At 39.4% G+C, this 22,034-nt stretch overlaps 1 protein-coding gene and 1 long non-coding RNA gene across 3 annotated transcripts in view; one reads left to right on the top strand and one right to left on the bottom strand.

Annotated features, from left to right (window-relative positions):
- Positions 1-22,034, top strand: part of RNF217 (ring finger protein 217) — a 93,927-nt gene that overhangs the window by 16,106 nt on the left and 55,787 nt on the right. The window lies entirely within an intron of this gene.
- On the bottom strand, positions 7,632-21,128 carry LOC142142855 (uncharacterized). 2 transcript variants are annotated; one of them, XR_012689361.1, is made up of 3 exons: positions 21,058-21,128; positions 20,464-20,538; positions 7,632-8,254 (listed from the first exon to the last, which is right to left on the bottom strand). It is a non-coding gene; the product is annotated as an uncharacterized LOC142142855 (long non-coding RNA). The 2 variants fall into 2 exon arrangements; XR_012689362.1 differs by lacking the exon at positions 7,632-8,254 and adding an exon at positions 16,644-16,715.

The following is a 22,034-nucleotide window of genomic DNA, read 5'->3' on the forward strand; positions in this document are numbered from 1 at the left end:
CACTTTTTCTTAACTTGCTCCCTCTTCATTGTGCAATTTGGCCTCCATCCTCTATACTGTTGGACTGCCATTACTAACATTGTACTCACAGCTCCTTCAGTGTCCCTGAAGGGTCACTTCTACCTACTCCTCTTTCTTGACCTCTCTGCTGTGTTTGGTAAAGGTGACCATACTCTTCTCCTGCACATTTTTCACTCCCATTGCCTTCTGGTTGCTGGTTCACCTCCCACCTTTTTTACCACTCCTTCAGTGTTCCTACTCCCAACACATCTTCCCCTCCCCTCCCTTTATCTGATTGGTGCAGTCAAGGCTCTGTTATCTGCCCTAATTTCTGTCTTTTTAATCCTCTTTATTTGATGTACTAACAAACTCTTTTTGGCTTTCACTAATACCTCTATGCAGACAACACCAAAATCTACCTTTTCTGTTCTATTTTATACTGTCTTGTCCACCTTATCCACTTGGATGGAGTAAATTTCCATTTGTTCAAAATTTTGTTCACCATCCCTTCTCCCAGTGTTACTAATCCCCCTCAAGTCTCCTCAAGGTGGACCACATCACACTCTCCCAGTCCCATATCCTCCAATTGTGTCTGTTTCGTTCACCCACCCTTAGGATGTAAGCTCGAATGAGCAGGGCCTTCTTCCCTCTTGTCTCCATACCTGTTCTTCTACTCCGCCTCTACTGCATTGACCTAACTGGAGTTTCTGAAGCATTGGTATTTTTGTTTATTGTTCTGTACTGTTATACCCTGTATAGTCTACTGTTTGCTTTGTGTACGGCGCTGCGGAAATCTTGTGGCGTCTAACAAATAAATGATGATAATAATAATAATAATATGCCCACTGCCTTGGGTTCATAATCGACTCACGTTTACGCCACACATCCAGATCCTAACACTGTCATGCTCCTCCAAAACATTTCTAAAATAAGCCCCTTTCTCACTCTGGACATATCCTTATACATTCTCTCATTATCTCCTACCTTGAGTATTGCAACTGTCTCCTATATGGTTTTCCCTGCAATCTTCTATATTATTTAAATGCTGTGGTGGTGTTAATCTACCTTCCTTGCCATTCCACATTTACTGCACCACTAGTTCCTATTGTCTCTGCATTGCTCTCTCTGGATTGTAAGCTCTTGTGAGCAGAGACTTCTGTAGTCAGTGTTTCACATCCTCCCTTTCTTCATCATCCTTGTATGCATTTGTTCTGTTTTTATGTAACCGACCCTTTACATTCTTTTTCTGACTAACAGCGCTGAAGGGTGTTTAGCAAACTTTAGGGGCAAGCATTGAATTCTGAAGCCCACGTGTACAATGCATTAGTTTAAAAGAGTGACGCATTACTTTATCCATTTTTTTTTTCCTGTTTCATACAGTGGAATTCATTTGAATGTATTCAGACAGGTTACATTCCTGATAGATTTGTGACCCTTAATGGTCCTGACAAATGTAACTATTCTGTGCTGGCCATGTGAGAATATTGTCAGACTGTGATTGTTTGGTCCTGTGCTTTGACAAAGCGCTTCTTTGCAGCACAGCCACAGAACAAAAGGTGAACGGTACCGTACTGTATTCTCTTCAATGCCGTTAATATTTTCCATTATGTGTTACTGACCAGGATATAATTTGTTCTAAAGCATATTGCTACATGGGAAAAGTTGCACTGAATCAAGGTCCACTACCCTGGTGTGTTTATTCTTTAAAAAAATATTTACAGTGTTCATGTGAAATCACAATCATGTTATTTTAAAGAGAAATCTCACACATTGAGATTTTTCCAGACAGCTGTATTTAAATAATGTCAAAATATTATAAATTACTTAATTATTATAATTAGTTATACGAACAGGACCAATCTGCCATGCATATAAAGTCCAAAAAGCAAGAAGAAAAACTAAGGGTTATTTAATTCTGACATCTGTATCGCCAAAAGTAGTTTATAGATTAGAACGTGAAGTACATGTGCAAATCCTTAGCAAATGTTTGTAGGCTTGCTATGCTTCGTTCCCAGTCGGATTAATTTGGATGTAAGAAATGCAATTATCAAGATTTTCTGCAATCACCATTTGATTTAGATTGCAGGGTGTAAGAATGGCATCTACCACCTTTAGTACAACTGCAAAGCTGCCAAATCAATAAAGGGTATCTGAGCAGCATCAGGCACAGGCCGGGAGCAGCTTCAGGAGCCAATATAGACTCTCCCCAGTCCCTTTTTTTTCCGCTATTACTAACAAATTGAAGCAGGTGTACCAATCATTTAAACCAACATTTAAAAAGGAGCTGGTTCAAATGGTGCAAGATATTTGGCTGCCGAGAACATAGGCCTGAAGAAGAAGAAAAGAAAAATAAACTATTATAGAAACCTTAAATACAGATATGAAGCTGTTAATTAGCAACGAATAGCGATTAAATAACCGAAAGTTGAAGACCTCGAAAATGGGTCCTGGAGGGATAACTTCCAGGCATTTTTGCCAGTGCCACTCATTTGTTCACTACATTGCTCCCCAAGATTGATTTATTTGAATTCATATGTTGACATGAAGTATAATCTTCCAACTGCTGGCTGTCGGATTAGGAAAGATTCAACTAAATATATGCAACAGTTTCCTGACTTAGTTGCCTCCACTATTGCCAACCACAGAAATTTAAGACTTAGTTTATCTATCTGTGGCTGTTACCCTTTATCTGGTCATTTAGACACAAGAATAAGGCATATGTTTTCCAAAGTTAGATGTGAGGAGCTTAATACACATCCATCAACTTGCTTAAAGACAAAGCAAAGGAGTAAGACATCTGCTGGTTTCAGTTGTTAATAATTTAGGCATTCTGTCTTGATATATGTGTCTTTTGGCTCTAATTTGACTGGATGCTGTTTGGAAGGTACGGAGAACTAGTGCCAATATATCATATTGTTGTGTGGAGTTTCCTTTTGCAACATTCAGGATTTTGCTTTTAATTTTGACTCAAATAATTGATGTGAAGACCATGCTGGTGTCGGCTAATTTACTCTGTCAGCGCAATAGAAGGCAATTCACACATACACACAAGGCTAATCTGTACAGATTTGTAGATACACACACATATATATATATATATATATATCTATATCTTAAAATTCAAACAAAAGGGGCGCTTCCATGGTGTATTATCCAAGTAAAAGATTTATTCAAAAGAATAAAATTGCACGTACCACAGGATTTAATGTTTCAGGCATATGTTACAATACAGCTCACTTCCAATCTCCATACACGGACATCAGATTTGAAGTAGCCAGTATCAGCATAGTATCAGCATAGATCCATGAACACCTCTACGCGTTTCATCTCAAAGGACTTCGTCAGGAGGTGTGGATCTCAATTCAAATGCACACCTATTTCAAGGGCAATTTTAATTACCTACACAGGTGAGCAGGAACACACCTCGTTCACTCACATACATACATATCTTTATATCAGGACAGACTAATGATCATCTATACAATTCAAGTGTTATTCTACACATAACCATTCTAATAATGTTACATATGCAATACATATAAAAAACTTTATATAAAATTAATAAAACAGATTCAAAATACATCAAATACTTTTATAAAAAAGGAGTAATTTCACAACCTTCATTTAACCCAATTTGTCCCATTTGGGTTAAATGAAAATTACTCCTTTTTTATAAAAGTATTTGATGTATTTTGAATCTGTTTTATTCATTTTATATAAAGTTTTTTTTATATGTATTGCATATGTAACATTATTAGAATGGTTATGTGTAGAATAACACTTGAATTGTATAGATGATCATTAGTCTGTCCTGATATAAAGATATGTATGTATGTGAGTGAACGAGGTGTGTTCCTGCTCACCTGTGTAGGTAATTAAAATTGCCCTTGAAATAGGTGTGCATTTGAATTGAGATCCACACCTCCTGACGAAGTCCTTTGAGACGAAACGCGTAGAGGTGTTCATGGATCTATGCTGATACTGGCTACTTCAAATCTGATGTCCGTGTATGGAGATTGGAAGTGAGCTGTATTGTAACATATGCCTGAAACATTTTATCCTGTGGTACGTGCAATTTTATTCTTTTGAATAAATCTTTTACTTGGATAATACACCATGGAAGCGCCCCTTTTGTTTGAATTTTAGGAGTTTGCTGTTTCCCCTGTGGAGATCGGGTGGTTAAAGAGGGAAGGACGCACAGAATACAATCTGCTGGTGTTGGAAGTTTGGTGGAACATTTATCTGCTGATGAACGGGCACGTCATTTGTATGGACTGATATTAGATTTGAAGCTGTGCGCACTGATTGCTATACATATATATATATATATATATATATATGCTATAGATATCTGTACATGAATGCAACCTATTGTTAAAGATAATTATCATTATGAATTAAAGGATTATTATTATTCATTAAATTCACATATTCAGCCATATAACTTGTGTATTTCAGATAGGTACATCAGCCTATCTGAGTACACGTGACAATAAAAGTGGAAGAGAAATAGAAGTGTTTTTTTAAAAGATGGCTCTATACCAAAAGGGTTTTGAGATGCTGGTAAGGTCTGATACCCTTTGAATCCTGGAAATATTTGCCATGCTCTATTTACATCTCTTGTTTGGTGTAAATGAGAAATGTTGCCAACTTCCAAGACCTGATTTGCTTGGCAGAAATCAAGGCTGGAATCCTAAGTACTACTTATTATTTTGAACGGAAGCAGGTTATTTAATTTATACTTTATAAGTGTTTACTAGCATGTAAACTAAGGAACACAAGGAGTTTGTTAGAAGTAGAAATCTATTTGGCAGTCTTGTGAGTGTACTACTTTTACCCATTCAAACTGGATGGTTTGGTAATTAGTCATATTTGTGGCACACAAGGCTTATTTAGCTTCTGTGCCTTCCAAAAATACACATTGGTGTATTTTACATGTTTATACTTCTAGTGATGAAATTTCCTCTGACTTTGTCTATGTATGTGTCCTGTTACACACACACGTCCTAATTATTGGGTATTACAGAATTATTACCCCCCAAATCGCTTACGTGAACCAGGAGCATATATATTAGATCACACCATATTTTCTCTCTCTACAGATGAAAGCATCAGAGTATGCACCTCTTTGGACTTTTTCACATATTTTATTTTGTTACATCATGAAATTATGATGGATTAAATCAGGAGTTCTTACCACTGACCACCACAAACCACTCTGTAATGTTAACATTTTATTTTCGCTTTGAAATGGCTACAATTTTGTCTTCAGAAAATTGGTGTGTTCTAAACATCCTATGTGACCCAGGGGCAAACGCAGGATTTTTAAGGGGGGGGTTTCCAAATAGTTGAATTTTGAACAAAGCAAAAATACAACTTAAAAAATAAAGCGCCACAATAAGATAATAGCATTGATAACACACATTAAAACTAGCAATGATACTCCACATTAAAACTAACAATGAAACCGCACATCAAAATAGCATTGATAACACACACTAAAACTAGCAATGATATTCCACATTAAAACTAACAATGAAACCGCACATCAAAATAGCATTGATAACACACATTAAAACTAGCAATGATACCGCACATCAAAATAGCATTGATAACACACTTTAAAACTAGCAATTATACTCCACATTAAAACTAACACTGATACCGCACATCAAAATAGCATTGATAACACACATTAAAACTAGCAATGATACTCCACATTAAGGGGCATATTCAATTGTTAGCGAGTTCGCTGAAATACTCGCGCTCCAAAAATATTACCGTTAATACAGTAATTTACTCGCTGGATTTCAGCTCGCAGCTCAGGGAGCCGCAAGCTGAAATTCAGCGAGATATTACCGTATTAACGGTAATATTTTTGGAGCGCGAGTATTTCAGCGAACTCTCTAACAATTGAATATGCCCCCAAAACTAACACTGATACCGCACATCAAAATAGCATAACACACATTAAAAATAACATTGCTAATGTACATGAAAAAAAACGAACAAAAAAATAAATAAAAAACATTTATAACATGACACAAGTTTGGACTATATATATATATATATATATTTATAGATTTGTAATTGGGTTACAGGGTGAAATCAGATACTGGCCGCAATCAATCTGATGTAGTTTTTTTTATTAATGGACCAAAGACTCCATTTCTGGGGAGCCTGCAGGGTATGCAGAGCTTTGTTATTGTATATAAATATTGTATTATAGGATTAAAAAAGTAGAGGAATTTCCTATGATATTGCATGGTGATATCACTTGGACAATACCTAGCTGCTACCAGTCCCAGTGAAAAGTAGTGCTGGTGAACCAGGACTCCTCTGTCTTCACCAATACATCCATGAAGACTCATCTACTAGTGTCTTGCATGGAGCCCTGCATTGTGCAATCGTGACTACCAAATATATTTAACTTTTTATAGTAACGATATATGTATTCAGCATTGTATAGTGGCCACAATAGCAAAGCCTATTGGTATCTGCTATACGTTATTTTGCATTATAACTATATTTTTTTAATACTGGAATATTGATGAGCAGAAGACTATGACCTCTTTATGACAGTTGAATGTATGGTGATCTCTTTAAGATGTAAAGACTCCTGGGAGTAAATGCATCAAGCTGAGAGTTTTCCGGCGGGTTTGAAAAACAAATCAGATTCTAGCTATCATTTATTTAGTACATTTTACAAAATGATAGCTAGAATCTGATTGGTTGCTATAGGCAACATCTCCACTTTTCAAGACATTTATATAGATTTATAGTCTTTATCCGTCAGGCGTAAGGTGAATTCCCAAATGTGCAGCAGCTAATAAAACCTACTATAAATACCACATTGTTGCATAGCACGGGCAAAATATAGCACACAAGTGACCAGACATGTTCCTTAGGTTATCTATCATTGTGGGTTTTGGTCGTTGTAGCCATTTTTTCCCATTATGCTGTTGGTTCTTGGGCAATTTTGGTGGTGAAAATCTTGACAACTATTAGTAGAAAAGTGTTTTTACATATCACTGTTAAGCTAACATACATTTTTTTTTTCATTTGCAATTCATGTCATCTGTGTTAAAGGACTATGGAGGGTGGCTACTGTTTGCATTTCATAGGTGACTGCATTCTGCAGGTGCAGAAGTCATGATTCATCACAGACAATTGCATGTGACAAAGACAACATTACATAGCATTACCACTGTACCATCATACAGCGATCAGAGTAACAGTGGTAGCAAACTGTCTGATTGTGGCCTAATGAGTAAAACTATTGTCTATTTTTGGAATATTAACTGATATAACTGTTGTGACTGAAATGTAAAGCTAAAATACAGTGTGAAATATTTGTATGTAAAATCCAGCGACAGACTTGCTGATTTCTGGAGAATAGACAAAAAGAAAATGCTGTCTACTGACAGTAAAGCTTGTATTCACTTTCAGAAACCTTGTCCATTTCATGTTATGATTGTGAATTTTGTCTGAGACAGAGAATAAGGATAACCATTTAGTGTTTGAGCCAAATGAAGGTTTGGGGAAATACTGTCACAACAGTTTGAGTGAAGAACGGGGGAAACATTGTTTACATTGTTTTGTATATTTTATTTTTATTTTTTTATGGACAATTGGTATGGCGAATTTCAATATTTTTTAAAACTGACTAGAGGAAGGGGGTCAATATAATTAACATATTCTTTGTAATACATTTGAATTGTAGTGTTCCATTTTTATTATAGAACAGTGGAGCATGAAAACCTACAGTATTTCGTTGTGACAGGAGTTGAAACCCAAAGTAGAATGTAAGAAAATAGATGAGGGGATCACTGGTGATGCAAATAACATATTACATGTTATGTACTGCTGTAATAATATATAGCTAAATTCGTGCACACATGCATGATTTGGTCTGAGCAAAAGCAACATAGATCAACATAGATCATATGATTGACAAAGTAAATAGGTCACAATTCTCCCTATGCAACAAAAGCCACAACCATCTATTTTGCTGTATTCAAAATGGTTACTAATAGTGCATACATTGTACATGCAAATATTGCATAACAGAGTTGACAATATGAGATTACATTTTCACCACAAGTTAACAGACATCCAGATAGTAGGGAAATTGTAGGCCTTTGCTGTCTGCTTGGCTGAGCTTTGAATCGTAGAGAACATTAGATTGCAGCTATGGTGAATTGGTTTGCAGAGACTAGTTGGAAATTTCTTGTAGAAAGGTAGATACCAGCACCTAGTATTAAAAAACAAACGAAACAAACAAAGTAGCATTAAGAAGGAAAACACAACTTGCAGCATGTCCACAAGAGTTCTCATTTCTAGTTGTGCTTTAAATGGAACAAAACGCAGGACAACCTCCAGGAAAATGGCACAGAATAAAGATGTAATGATCCCTATGCTGTGCTGGATATGTTGTCCGTATAGGCAGCAATGATGTTCACGTTTTGAAGGAGCTTAAAAAATTCTGGTTGCATAGGCTATACAGTAGTAGTACAGTAGTGCCTACCTATTATTGCTAGATGTTTAAATGAGCGTGGAGAGACCGTAATAAAAGGGCTTGGCAGTGAATACAGAGGATATATTGCTAGACAAGCCTTTAGGTTTTTTTCCTTGAGAGTATTTTACAACATATAGTTTCCACAAAGAACTGGTATGTCAACTTTAAAAAAAATGCGGCAGAACAACTGTAAGTACTTTAGAAATGCATTCACCTTTTTACAGCATTGCCTGGGTGTATTTATCCCATCCCCTGTATGTGTTGTATAGTGTACTGTACTTGGATTAAAAAGCATTGTTTATATTTTTTAATGAAATAATATTTGTCTACAAAACATGGTTTCAGTCTGTCAAAAGACCTAAGCTGTGTTTTTATACCAGCAGAAAAACTATTAGACAACACTTTAATTGACATCGTGCCCACACAAAATCGCTTTGTTATACCTTTAAGGGGAAAATACACTCTAGGTCAGCAGTACCCAAAGTGTGCGCCACGGCTCCCAGGGGTGCCACGGCGCTGTCACGGGTGCCGTGGCCAGGAAAAATGTACCAATCTGGCAGCACCTGGGACCCAGCAGATGCTGAGTACCAGGTGCCAGGCGCCGCTGGATTGGTAAGTTTTCTGGCCACGGCACCCGTGACAGCGCTGCGACACCCCTGGGTTGGTAAGAAGTTTGCTGAGGGCCGGGCGCCGCCGGATCGGTAAGAAGACAGAAGAGAAGACAGAAGAAGGAAGGCCAAGTATGGTTAGTAAAGAAAGGGGAGGGGAAATGGTGAAACAGCAATAGAGGGGCAAAAGAATGAAGGAGGGGGCAGAGTGTGAGAGGATAAAGAGGGGCAGAGTGTGAGAGGATAAAGAGGGGCAGAGTGTGAGAGGATGAAGAGGGGCAGAGTGTGAGAGGATGAAGAGGGGCAAAGTGGGAGAGGATGAAGAGGGGCAGAGTGTGAGATGATGAAGAGGGCACAGAGTGTTGATTTTTGTACATGTTGTTGTTTTATTTTGTTTGATCTTATTCCTCTTAGTATTAGCTGTAAATTATTCTTTGACAGAAATGTAATTGAAAAAAATATATAAAAATATTTTTTTTCCTTGGATTTATGTGTATTATTTTTGCAAACAACTTACTAAGTATTTCTGTCCTGATCTAAATATTTATTACGTTATTTTGACCCAACTATTTATAAAGCGTTACTGCTCGGTAATTATTTTGGAGGAGTGCCTTGAAAAAATTATGGGGACTCTAAGTGTGCCGCAAACTGAAAAAGTTTGGGAACCGCTGCTCTAGGTGGTGGTTTTTGTCTGGGGTTTTTTTTTATTTTTTTTTATTTTTTATTATGACATGTTTTATTCACAGAGATCCCTAATTCTGTGCACATTTGCTTTTATTATAGTGCACCTGACACTGCTATACAATGGAGACAACTATTTTGTGGATTGAAACAATATTCATGAAACTGCATATCAATTCATCACTGAAACATGATCATATTGTGTATATGCTTTATTCTCTTATTTTATTTACATTTTGGTCCAAAAGTCATAGAAAGATGTACTGATTGATAATCATATATTTCCTTTTGCATGCAACAATATACCCCTTCTAAACACACAGGTTTTCACAAGACACGTGATATTCATTGACAATATCTTATCGTCAGCACAATCTCTAAGCCACTTTCCTGAACTCAGTCAGTACTTTTGTACCTTTGACACCTGGTGGGTCTCTCATGAATCGGCTACATGAATCACAAAGAGATAACAGCGATCAGTAACTTGAGCTGTCTTTATATGTAACAATTGGCTAGTGGCAAAAGAAAAATCCTAAACTTCTGTTGGAATATTTGTTACAGTTTCTGTAAGAAACATTTCTTCACCAGGCAAGAATTTAAGCTAGTCACACAGAGTTTCTTGGCACTTAGCCCTGCAAGCAAAACCATTGTATAATTTAACCACTCATTCGATTTATGGCCTGTTAATGAGGTGCGGTGACCATGCACACAGACCGATAGCAGTGATCTGCAGTCATCTGCCAACTGTATTTACCACGATAACCGATAATGATGTGATTGATTTCAGCCAATTGCCTGCTACTGGTTGTGATCTTGCTGCACATGGCTAGCATTGAAGGAGAGTGAAGTTGTAGTCATGAGAAATACTTTTTTTTTGTTTTCCTCCGTGCACAGCAGACTTCTTGTTTGTAAGTAAGAAAGGACACTGCAACCAGCACTTCTCATAATGGAAAAACTGATAGCTGTCACTATCTGGATATTTTTACAAACATGTCAGTAGAAATGACAGAAACTGCAGAGCAGTCCCTTTCACATAGGCAATAAGTTACAGCGATACAGTCTTCGAGTTATGCATCTCCTTTGTCTTTTGGCACTGTATTTGTAATTTTACATTACGTGGAATTTATAGTCTATAAATAGAGCTGGGATGATAAACACGTCCATTCATTTGGCTTTGGATTGGAGTATAGTAAGGGAGAAGTCTCGCCAGAACAAGAATGATATGGGAAAATTCTGAACACCTAAGGCCATATCCCACTGGTGAAACATATGATATTCCATGTGTAATGAGGCAAATATTCCATGGATAATTTTAGGTAATGATTGGATTGATTTCTATCATATTGGCTTCACACAATCTTATGGCCCACATGCACTGATTTGGCACAAGATGACCATTTTTTGTTGTGTGTGTGTAGGTAGCTGGCTTCAATCTCAAATGTCTAATAACAAAGAACTACATTTTGCACTCTGCTGTATTGCAAATGTAACATCTTAACTTCCTTTGTCTAGTTCCCCTAAAGTTAGAGATACATCTATTTGTTTAACGTTACAAAGTGCCTTTTAATCAACTTGTATTTTAGGCTTAGCTGCCCTTTAACTCCTCTTAATGCATTATGCAATGTGTGAGTATACATTATAAGCATCATGCCTTTAAACCTAATTTATTCACTAGTAGCTGCAGCAGTATCTTGGTCATTATTCCCGCTGTTACATTAAGCTTTTGTACAGACAGACACATTCGAGCCGTTTAGTTGACCTATGTCACGGTTATCAACTTTGCCCAGATATTATTACATTACAATAAAATACTATACCATATGGTTTTATCCTGATAATGTATTTGCTGCCAGACTCATACTGCAATTGTTGCCAGACTAGTATACTACAACTATCATAGACCACTGTCATTTTTTTAACATTATAATCTGAGAGCTGGAGATTGGACATTATTCTTGGTTTCCAAAACTGAAAATCCTATCAGAATGACAATTCTCAACAAAACCAGGGTGTTCCAATATTTTATTAGTGGTTGCCATCACTGTAGTTCACAAACAACCACTATGGATTGAGTATAAACCAATTTTTCAGGTTTATAGTCCAACAGTCATCCACAGTGCTGTCGGTTAAGTAAATCACCAAACTGGATACCATACCATTACAACACCGTTGGAGGTGCAATGATCTTTTCTGCAGGCATTACATTTTTTTCCCTAAATATATTTTTGGGTATAATGTATTTAGACCTTCACTCTACAATTTTTAAAGTAGTGTGTGTTTGTTTACATGTTTCTGTAAATTGGTTAGCAGAAAACAATGAACTATTTGTTGCACTGAGTTTGGGTGGCTGCTATTAAACCAGCATTGAATAATTTAAAAAAATATATAATTTTCTGTGTTCTCGCGCTTCCTGTGTGCATGACTCAGAAGTAGAGGACCATTTAATAGTTCAGATTTAGACCTGTGAACATCAGTATCCACAATTAACGTCAGCCGAGTAGTTGTGAAGACCTCCTGCAAAAAAAAGCATTATAACTGGCAGCTCCACAGAGTAACCCTGCATGAGAACACTTGTAATTGGCAGTCAGTGAAAGCGACCTGCTGGCTCATTAATAAGCTTATTTGGCTGACTCTGGTTAAGCATCAGACATGTAACTGTACATGCAGAATTTGTTCACACCATTCTCTGACTCCAATATGGGAAAACATTGCTGGTTTCCAGGACAAGTTGGCTTGTCAAATCACTTAACGTCTTATGAGATTATGTGCGTTCAGTATTTAAAATAAATAATTATACGTATTACCCATTTCCAACCTTCCAAAACAAACGGCTAGATTGCTTCTCAAGTAATACAGCGCTAGCATAATGGGGGAATGGCAGCTTGTTAATGAAGTTTTGTTTTGTCTTTTGTTTTTTAATAAACTGGTTGTGAAATAAATTGTTTATTATGGTAGTAAAATCATACTTTCCTACTCAATTGGAATGTCCAGGAAACTCGCGGATTTCCTGGATCTCATTTCACTTTCTTCTGAAGTGGACGGGGCCCTGCTGATGTGATTTGATGCCATGGCATCATGGCCTCATTGCTTGATGATATGATAATGTCACAGCCCCACACTTGTTCTGTGCACTTCCCATATGGGATCTCTTGGCAAGTATGAGTAAAATGAGTGTAGTTAGGTTGTTGTCAAGGATTCTGAATGTATGCAGTTTCTGTAGTGGCCTTATTCTTTGTGTATTTCATCTATATAGCGCCAACAGATTCCGTAGCGCTTTACAATTGGGAACAAACAGCAATAAAACCATACCGGATAATACATACCAACTGAGAGGTATGAGGGCCCTGCTCACAAGCTTACAATGTATGGGAGTAAGCTGAATGGTGAAAAGTAAACTCTTGTTTACTTCAACTACTTAATGTAATTTCAGGACCAGTGTAAGGGTGAGGCTGAGCTGTGCATAAAACATAATCACGTGTTATTAAGCCATGGGGTGTATAAACAGGAGATGATGTGTGCTTGTGGTCTCAATGATTACAGTACTATCACCAGACTACAGTGGCCACTTCCTATACCCTAACCCTGTCACCTAGTGCTGCCTCCTGAGCCTGCACTGGAACTTGATAACTGTCAGATCAGTTCATTAACTTAGACCCCATGATAGATGGCAAGATACCTGCAGTGTCAGACTGCATTGGTGTTTCTTAAAGCAGCAATTCCATGAAAATATCAGTGTGGGGTTTTTCTTTAAAATAGATCCCTGTGGAAGGCTATAAGAAGAATGTTGGAATTTACCATTTTCCCTTGTTTTTTTTCTTCAGACTGCTATTAATGATTCTGGACTGCTATGACAACCACAGGCACATGATGTAGTGAGCAGAGAGGCTTTGGAATGTGACTCTTGAGTTTTGTCTGCACTGCAACATCCTTCTCCCCCCTCTACTATCGCATAACACGCTATGAGCAATGTCTGTGTCTGGCAGCCATTATTGTTTGCCAACCAGAGAGCTTTTGAAAAGGAGATAATGATAACTATCAGATGCATGCTTAAAATGTACTTAACTTGCTTGGTAGCTTCCCAATGGAAGAAACCTCTTCCCTCCCTTTAAGCAATAAGTTTATAGTAAAATTTGGTGTCTTGCAAATATGGGAAAAATCTCTGCTTACCTAAATAATAAAACTCAAACTCCTATAATGCCTCGTCACATCGCAATTCTTCTACTGGCAGACTCAAAGACCTGACATTGTAGGGGTAGATGAGCATACTGTACATGTGATTTTCAGAAGTTTTCTCTAGAATGTTTGTCTTTTCCGGGTTGTTGGGCTCCTTGTGGTCCCCCCGGCCCACACCCCTTACCCTCTTCTCTTTAGCTAAAAATGTTTGGGTATGCACCTTCGAAACACGAAGGCCTCCCTGGTAAGTTTCACTCCATATCAGCAACTTTGTTTTGCTGTCTATAAGATATTTATGGTCCTTCTCTTGGTTTTCCATATGTATATGTACCTGGTATTTGTTCTGTTTATGTTTGAAAACTTAAATAAAGTTGTTACAAAAAGGTACTTAACTTGCTATGTAAAGAAAAAAAAGTATGTGAATGTCTTGTTTTAAAAGAAGGTTTTATGCAGATGAGATGCAGGCTGTCATGCACTTTTACCTTTTTGTATCCTGATAAATCTCCATCAGAACATTGGTTCTTTCAGTAATTCCAGGTTTTGTTTTGTTTTTTGCTTTGTATTTCTTTTTCCATTTTATTCTGTCATCTCAATGCTTTGAGCATTTTCTGTAATTGACCTTAATGCTGAAAAATCATTAGACTAAACCAAGACATATTTATGTGAGTGTTTTTCCACTCTTTATGTTCAGTGGAATGTCCTGAAAGGCAATATTACGTTGTGATTAAGCATCGTGTGAGTACAAAGTCTTCATAAATATGCTTTCTTCTAACTGTTATGTCTGACTACAACAGTGTACTGTATGTATACTGCAGTCAATGAATGACAACAAACTGCCGATGCGAATATGCAGCTAGAGCAGTAGTGTGTTGTTCCTTTTCAGTAAGTGCCACCATGGGAATGTTTTGGAGTTGTTAGTAGTGTAGTCAGTATGCTGGGTAATAGTATCTTTACTAGCGATAAATTCCCTAGATTCAAACGAGCTTGTGACAGCTGATTTTTTTTTTGATGTCGCATAGATTAATGGGAGCAGCTGTGGTAAGTAGGACTATGCACTATTAAGCTTTGCAGATTAAACTAGAACCTGGGAGTGGTAAAGATAAGGTTAGGTCTGTTGAATGTTGAATCATTGAAATAAAGAGTTGGTTACGCTTGTTGGTCTAGCTCAGCAGATTGAATACAGTTCCCTAAAACAAAAACTCAATTTCGACCAGCTGTAACATAAATTGTTGTGTCCAATAGACTTAATACTGTAGTCAAACTAAATAGTGACTTGTTTACTACAACAGGATTAATTTAAGAGGATATTAAACTAAAAATATTCCTTATGTGCCTGACACATTCAGACTTTATCACCCAAATTAGTTTTCTGTTTGATACCTGTCAAACCAGGTTGTTGAGGTCTTTGATCTGTGCAATTGTGTGACCTCTATATGTGCCTAAATTGCTCACTGTTCGTCATCCAACAATTGGTTTAAGCAACCGGATTAGTACATTTAAAATCCAGAATAAAGTATTTATAGCAAAGACATTTTCAAAGATGTGACTTTGAGTAGGAATTCAGTGATATTATGTACAATGTATTCGTAGAATTTACACCTGTATCTTCATTTGCACATTGTATGGAGAGGGTGGATGGGGTTATCTCCTCTTAGGCATTTTAAACCTGTTTCCAAGCTGCATGGCCAAAATAGATGATTTCCTCTTGCAACCAAAAGAAGCAAATTAAAAGCTAGCTATACAGCGCTTGCAGAGGTATCTAATCAGACAAACTGTAGCACTAATAGGTTTTTCACAATTCGGGAAACATTTTAGTGCAATTAACTTAAAAAGTGCATATCTCCTAAATGGAAACATCCTCCATGTGCTTTGTAAGGGCAAATATATATCATCCAAAAATGACAATAAAGCAGAGTCATCCAAATATATATTTTCAAAGTAAATGTTTTTATATAAATGAACAATCTTATGTGTCAGAGTTGTGCGAAGTGTGTGTGTGTGATTACAGGGGATCCCCAAGTTGCCCCTGGTGGTCATTACCTCCACGTCCATACATACCCAGACTAAAAAAAAACTTGATGGAGGCACTGTGCACAAAGAAATAAGTGACACACACAATGATTTTTCATGTACACCCCTTAGCAGGAGTAAGGGGCATTTTAATTTAGGAGTTGTTACAGTAATAAAAGCATAACCAGGTTAACCAGTGGTATGTGTGTCTGGATACATCTCATGGTACTGTTATAAAATGTCACCAGACCTAATTCCAGACACATACTGAACTGAGCAATTACCCTGTCATTTATTTTGCATCTTTGTATTGGTTTATTTTATTCTCCTAGAAAATCTTGTAAAAGTACTGTATGGATTTGAGATATGTACACAGTGTTGAGGACCAGTGATACGACAGCAGCTCAAATGACACACAGCTTTATAGTTAAATAAACATGTCCACAATGCTCTCTCTCATTCCTGTGTAGCAGTCTCCGCTTTTTTTATTTGCATTAAATCTTATTAGGACACTGGCCTAAAGATTTAGGAAGTCTAATGGAGTCTGGAGCCAATGCTTTATATTTTTAACACTACTACAGTGAAATATCAGGTTAACACTGAAAATTGTATATTAGCCTCAAAGTTCATATTTTGGGGCTTTGTTGCCTTTTAAGTCCTTACTTCCCTCTTCTTGGTTGTTTATTTAAATTTCAGCATTCACAGAGTAGCATTGCTTGACATGCCTGCAGTATATAAGATTTTAAAGGGTCACTAAATCTAAAATATATGCTGCCAACAGCCACTGGGTCAAAAATATATGTGGACACATTGCAAGAAATTTTAAAAACCAAAACAATGAATTAGCAATGTAAATAGGAAGCATGCATATTCTAGAAAATGCCAACAATTGCGCTCTCCTAAAGAATTCCTCCTAAAAAGTTACATCCTGTTTCAAAATGTATGAAAATGTCAATACTTCCGTGAATGTCTTATTGTTAAGGCTCTTTTGCACAAGTCGCCTGCTAGAGACTGCTGTTCCTGAGCCTCGTTTTTACTCTGTCACCAAAAAAAAGTAAATTTTTTAAATTTGTACCTTTTGACTGTTATTTTGTTTTGTTTTGTTTTTTTAAAGGGGCCACAGTTGTGAGGGTGTATTAGTGTGAGGATAAGATAAGAACTTATAAAGAGTTAGGTGTTCAGAGAGCATCTGAAGATTTTAAGCCTGTGTGAAAGCCTGATTAGGTGTGGTAAGGAATTCCATAAGTGAGTAGCAGTACAGGAGAAGTCTGGTTGGTGGGAGTGAGAGGTGGTTATCAGAGGTGAAGTGCAGGTCAGATATTGGAGGGCAAGAGGGAGAGTATTTTGAGATTTGAGATGTGTGCAGGGGTGGTGTTGAGGGCTTTGCAGGTAAGGGTGAGTATTTGAATTGTATTCTGGAGGACTCAGAGAGTTGGTGTAGGGATTTGCAAAGTGGTACAGCAGATGTGGAGCTGTGAGAGAGGTAGATCAGTCTTGCCACGTCATTCTAAGATGGATTAAAGTTTGGATAGATATTTGAGGGGAATGCCAGATAGCAGGAAGTTGCAATAGTAATGGCGGGAATGATGATGAGACAATGGATAATAGTTTTGGTAGGTAGCATAATTGACAAGAAAAGGGTGAACGGACTGGAGAGTCTAGATGTGTGGAATAAAGCAGAGGGCGGAGTCAAGAGTGACACCAAGGCAAAAGGCTTGGGAGACTGAGGAAATTGTGGTGTTTTTGAGGTTTGGGATATGTAAGGGGAGATTGTGAGGAGGGAAGAGAAGTTCTGTTTTGGACATGTTAAACGTCAGGTAGCGATGGGACATCCATGTGGAGATAGCAGAGAGGCAGACATTTATACGAGAGAGTACAGAAAGGCACAGATAAGGGGAAGAAAGGAAGATTTGAGAGATCCAGATGGATGAGTATGGAGAAAATGAGCCGTAGACAGCCCTTTGATATATGTAGCTCACTGATCGCTTTTGTGAGAGCAGTTTCAGTGGATTGTTGGTGGCGGAAGCCAGAGTGAGAGAAGAGAAAGTGAAATGGGCAGTGGTACACAAGTTGTTCAAGTAGTTTGGAGGCATAGAGAAGGAGAGAAATAGGGCAGTAGTTGAAGAGAGAGGCTGGGTGAAGAGTTGATTTCCTTAGAATTGGGGTAATGAGTGCATGTTTAAAGGCAGATGGAAATGTGTCAGTGGAGGGAGACCATGTGAAGAGGTGGGCATGGAGTCTCCAAGTTTTTTCAAGGCACCCCTCCAAAATAATGCCCCCTCTGCATCCAGACACGTCACGCTGCCCCCCTCTGCAGCCCTCTGTCACACTGCCCCCCTCTGCAGCCCTCTGTCACGCTGCCCCCCTCTGCAGCCCTCTGTCACGCTGCCCCCCTCTGCAGCCCTCTGTCACGCTGCCCCCCTCTGCAGCCCTCTGTCACGCTGCCCCCCTCTGCAGCCCTCTGTCACGCTGCCCCCCTCTGCAGCCCTCTGTCACGCTGCCCCCCTCTGCCGTCACGCTGCCCCCCTCTGCCGTCACGCTGCCCCCCTCTGCCGTCACGCTGCCCCCCTCTGCCGTCACGCTGCCCCCCTCTGCCGCCCTCTGCCGTCACGCTGCCCCCCTCTGCCGCCCTCTGCCGTCACGCTGCCGCCCTCTGTCACGCTGCCCCCCTCTGTCACGCTGCAGCCCTCTGCCCCCACGCTGCAGCCCTCTGCCGTCACGCTGCAGCCCTCTGCCGTCACGCTGCCCCCCCGCTGCAGCCATGCTGCAGCCCTCTGCCGACCTCTGTCACGCTGCCTCCCTCTGCTGCCTTCTGTCCCCCCCTGCTGCCACGCTGTCCCCCCCCTGCTGTCACGCTGTCCCCCTCTGCAGCCCTCGGTCCCCCTGTGCTGTCACGCTGTCCCCCTCTGCAGCCCTCTGCCCCCCTGTGTTGCCACGCTGCCCCCCTGTGCTGCCCCTCATTGCTGCCACGCTGCCCCTCTCTGCTGCCACGCTGCCCCCCTCTGCCGCCCCCCTCTGCCACCCCCCTCTGCCGCCACGATCCTCTCACTCTGCCCCGCGCCAGCCATAAAAAAAAAAAGAAAGAACACAAACTTACCAATCTGCGCGGCGCCGGGACCCTGCAGCCTCCTCTCTCCCGCAGCTGTCACTGAATATCAACGTCAGTGACAGCTGCGGGAGAGAGGAGTCTGCTGGGTCCCGGCGCCGCGCGGATTGGTAAATTTGTGTTTGTTTTTGGTTTTTTTTTATGGCTGGCCCGCGGCACCCCAGTGACAGCGCCGCGGCGCACACTTTGGCAAACCGCCGGTCTAGGGAATTGATTATAGAGTGAGATGATGAAGATTAGTGCCTTGCCATTGGTTTATAAATATCCCAATCTGTGCTGTACAAGCAGTATATATAATCTCTGTATATTAAATTCTGCCATGGTATGGGAACTTTTACATAGCGGTTTGTGAATTTTAAAGATATTCCTTTCCGGATGGATTCATTTGTATTTTAGTGTAAGCATTATTTTTAAATGGAGTTTTATAAGTATAAAAATAAAATCTGAAACAAAAATAACTGTACAAGGCATTGAATACAGAATAGAGCCATCAAGAGATCCGCGCTGCACCTCTATAATAAACAGCCACTGACTTAATGCGAGTGTGGGTTGGTGAAATATCTTTCTGTATTTTGCTCACAGACATTATGTAATGTTTACATTTTTAGGTGCTGAGCCCCTTTACGTCTAACTACAGCCAAAGAAGAAACCAAATGTATTTGTCATATTTAAAATGACTTTTTCCAATGTAAAGCCAGAAGCACAATGCCTCCATGTAATGTGCTCTTGCCAAGAGATTTCATAACAGTAATTAATGATCTGTATCATTAAACCCACCTGTCTACACAGGTTTGGCTGTCATTGCCATGCTCAAACAGATTAAAAGCTTGTAATACCTTGTTTTCAACCAGGGCTCTTGTTTCCTGAAGTACATCTAAAATGTCCAACTAGTAACAAAAGCTATCCTAATTATTATTTCATGGGACTTGCAGAACTACTTTGAACTTCCCTTGTCACTTCAAGTAAATGTGGCAAGCATTAAATTTCAGAAAAGTAAAATGGAATATTTATAATTCATTTTGTATTCATTACTTTTAGTATAGTCAATTTGACAGTACATGTATCCAACATACAGATATTATTTACAGATGTTTTTACATATATTAACATTGCTTGTTGTGACGAAATGAGTGGGATAACCCTGTGAGCATTCGGTGTCTCATTTCTCACATAATGTGGATTATAGTACTTTTTATAGCCCATGCTTTGTTCCCTAGCCCAGGGGCGGATTGGGAACTTAAAGTGGCCCTGGAAAAAAGTCTGAAAAGTGGCCTCATGTGGGAGGGGCCAAATAAATTGTAGGAGGGGCTCAGTATGTGTGTGCACCCAGTGTGTCTGCCCAGAGTATGTGTGCCCAGTGTGTGTACCTGTATACGTGTGTCCTGTTCTTGTCATTTTCACCTCCTGTAGCTGCTGGTGTCTTTAGCTCAGCTGCTGCTTGTCTGGAATGTTGGAGGACATATTTGGAAAAAAAAATGGGTACATGAAATTTAGAAAACTCCAACCATCCCCGGCATTAAATCAATAGCATATACATTTACTAAATAGCCATCCTCTCCCCAAACTCAGCACCACATTCAATAGACCCCAAGCTTCCCCATCTTAAATTAATAGGCCCCACCAATAAATGAAATTGCCCCACCATCATCCCACAAATAAGATATTACCCATTAAATAATTAGCCCCCACCTAAACACCACCATTAATTTAATAGCCTACCTCCCACATAAATGATATTAAGAAACCCCCTCACACTCTCTTTTCACACTATATATATATATATATATATATATATATATATATATATATATATATATATAAGCCCCCCTATCACACACACACACACACACACTATATTAACATACCCCTCCTTCCCTCACACACTATCTATATACTAAAAGCCCCCCCCAATCACACACTGTATTAACATACCTCTCCTCTTCCCTCCCACTTACACTTACCTTGTAACATCCGCTGTCTGAGAGATGCAGACAGCCTCTCCTGCCGCTCTGCATGTCTGGCTGCTTCCTCCTATCAGTGCTATAGATAGGAGTCACATGGGATGTGCATCACGTGACAGGTGCCACCCCATGTGACTCCTGTCTATTGTTCTGATAGGAGGAAGCAGCCAGACACAGGGATCCGCGCCGCAGCCACATTCAGGAAGGTGGCTGGTCCCGAAGGAGGGGGCAGCCATCCACTACCACACAGACCCCCTCCGCTAGCACCCGTTCCGGGGGGGAGACTTACAAATTATTTTTTTTTTAAAAAAAAAGACAAAAAATACATGCAGCGGCCTACCGGGAAAAGTCCCGGTAGGTTGTATGGCCAATCCGCCCCTGTCCCTAGCTCACCAGACTACAACTGCATTGTCCAATAACATGTGGCTAAGGGGACATTGTAGTTCAGTGTACATATGTATATTGTGTATTGTATATTGATGACTTGCAGTAAGGTTGCTATTCATTGTCTTTAAAGTGAAGCCAGGGGGATTGTGGGTAGGGATCAGATTGCCATGTGCTGGAGTAGGAAAACTAATTAGTGTCCATTGTTCTCACCAGGCTAGTCCAGACAGGCCATCTAACAGGGGAGGTTCTCTGGAAGGACAGCTCATCTTCACTCCCCTGTCCAACCCCCCTAGTCCAGCACTGACCAATGGTTAAGTAGAATAGACCCAGGGGTTTGCCCAGGGAGGGGAAAGGCTGTGGAAATTAGACATCGGATATAAGGAACAACTCCAAGGGGGAGGGGGTGTTCATTCTGGGATTTCATTCATGAAGGTGCATCTAGTTTTGAATTATCGTTTTCTAACTAGTCTCTATATATGCAGCTGAGAGTGATCCATGGGTCGTGAAGTCTGGACAGCAGGTGACTATATCTCCTTAAGTTATTGGAGTAAGGGACAGATAATGTGGTAAATCTGCCTGGCATTTATTTT

The sequence above is a fragment of the Mixophyes fleayi genome, chromosome 3 (genome assembly GCF_038048845.1).
Source record: "Mixophyes fleayi isolate aMixFle1 chromosome 3, aMixFle1.hap1, whole genome shotgun sequence".
Taxonomy (NCBI): domain Eukaryota; kingdom Metazoa; phylum Chordata; class Amphibia; order Anura; family Limnodynastidae; genus Mixophyes; species Mixophyes fleayi.